The sequence below is a fragment of the Elephantulus edwardii genome, unplaced genomic scaffold (genome assembly GCF_000299155.1).
Source record: "Elephantulus edwardii isolate Elephantulus edwardi_28Jun2011 unplaced genomic scaffold, EleEdw1.0 scaffold00017, whole genome shotgun sequence".
Taxonomy (NCBI): Eukaryota; Metazoa; Chordata; class Mammalia; order Macroscelidea; family Macroscelididae; genus Elephantulus; species Elephantulus edwardii.
Window position 1 is genome coordinate 27730670 of NW_006399767.1, and position 1806 is coordinate 27732475.

Consider the following 1806-nt stretch of genomic DNA (forward strand, 5'->3'; position numbering starts at 1 on the left):
CTTCAGTTTGTCTCAATTCTTTTTCATCCATGATCTCTATAGTTTTAGGTTTTACACCTAGATCATTTGTCTATCTTGAGTTGTTTTTGTATATGGTGTGAGATGTATATCTTGTTTTTGTTTTCTGCAAATATATACCCAGTTTTGCCAGTACCATCTGCTATAGATTGTCTTTTTTCCTCAATGAATTTCATCTCTGTGTCAAAGATCAATTCTCTGAAGTTGGATGCATTTATTTCTGGATTCTCAATGCTGTTTGGTCTGTTTATCTGTCACTGTCCCCGTACCAGGCCATTTTGATTACTGTGACTGTGTAATAGATGTTGACAACAGGAAGTAAGAAGCCTCTCAACTTTGTTTTTCTTCTTCAGTAGCCACTGGAGTGGCTAGGAAAAGTCCAGAACATAAGAATATATATATTTTTTAACAATCACATAAGGAAGCACTTATTGGAGGTTTAACATGAAATCATACAAATAAAATTTGTATAAACACAAATCCACATCTAGTCAAAACACAGATAGCAAAGGATAAAGTAAAAACAAAGAAAACTAATTGGCAGCTATGTACAGTTGGACACAATTGTGTCTTGTTCACTAGAAAGTCTTTTACAAAATAATCATCTGAGATCAACAGAATATCAGTCTTCAGTGATGTCCTACATGATGGGTTACTTTAGCATCTCCTCCTGTTTTTTTGTCAGTGACCTTCTTTAGTATGGCTGGTAATTGTTTTGGTGATTGCCACCTCCTCGAGATGCCTTGCCATATGTGCTCTGTTGACCTCGTCCATGACCCCTACTACCACCTCGCCCACCAGCTGCAGCACCTCTTCCTCCTTTCTGTTGTTGCTGCTGCCTATATACCTCTTTGGGTTGTGCAACTTTGATTTCACACTTCCCAGAACCAATTCGATGATATCTACTTTCTAACAATTTCTTTACTGGCTCTTCATCTGTATATGTGATAAAACAAAATCCTCTTCTTTCACTGGTTTTTGTATCCATGGGAAGTTCAATATTTTCAATCTCTCCAAAAGCACCGAAATATTCTTTAATTTGCTCTTCAGAATTATCTGGGCTCGATCCAACTACAAAAACCTTTTTTGGGGGTTCCTTCCCTTTTAAAGCTTTAGCTCTTTTGGGGTCTATCAACTTGCCATCCAGTTTGTGTTCTTTCAGTTCCAAAACCTTATCAACACTAGGAGCATCTTTGAAAAGTACAATTCCAAACCCTCTTGACCGTCCAGTGACTGGATCTGTTTTAATCGTGCAGCCTACCACCTCTCCAAACCGAGACAAATACTCAGTCAGATCTTTCTTGCTTGTATCCCAGCTCAAGCCTCCAATAAACATTTTACCGTCATCCTGCTGATTCTTGCTCGCGTTGATCTTGGATCCCTCTGCGAACTCTTCTATGTTGCTGTACTCGTTCATGTCCTCCATTGTGGCGGAACTGTTGGGAGGGTGGTGCTGGCCCGCGGACCGTGTTGCAGCAGCAGCAGTGGCAGTGGAGCGTTGTATGGAGCTGGATTTAAAATGGCCAAGAATATTTTTTTAAGAAATTTAGCAAGTTCTGATTAGCAATAAATTCTGTAATTTGCTGTTTTTGTTTCTTTGTAATCAATTATGTTTCTTTGTTATCAATGCTTTCAAATATCTTTCAATTTGAAAAAAAAATTAAGTACAAATAAAGCTCTAAATGGTCCTGTAGAACTATGCTATCAGTTTTTATTTCAAAGACGTTGTTTAAGGGCACGACAAGACAGACAGGCCTCATTTAATTGCATTCTCTTTATGTGCCTCAG

The 1806-nt window shown here is 38.3% G+C and overlaps 1 pseudogene; it reads right to left on the reverse strand.

The window, feature by feature from the left end:
• Nucleotides 1-712: 712 nt before the first annotated feature.
• On the reverse strand, nt 713-1534 carry LOC102857733 (annotated as a pseudogene).
• Nucleotides 1535-1806: the final 272 nt, after the last annotated feature.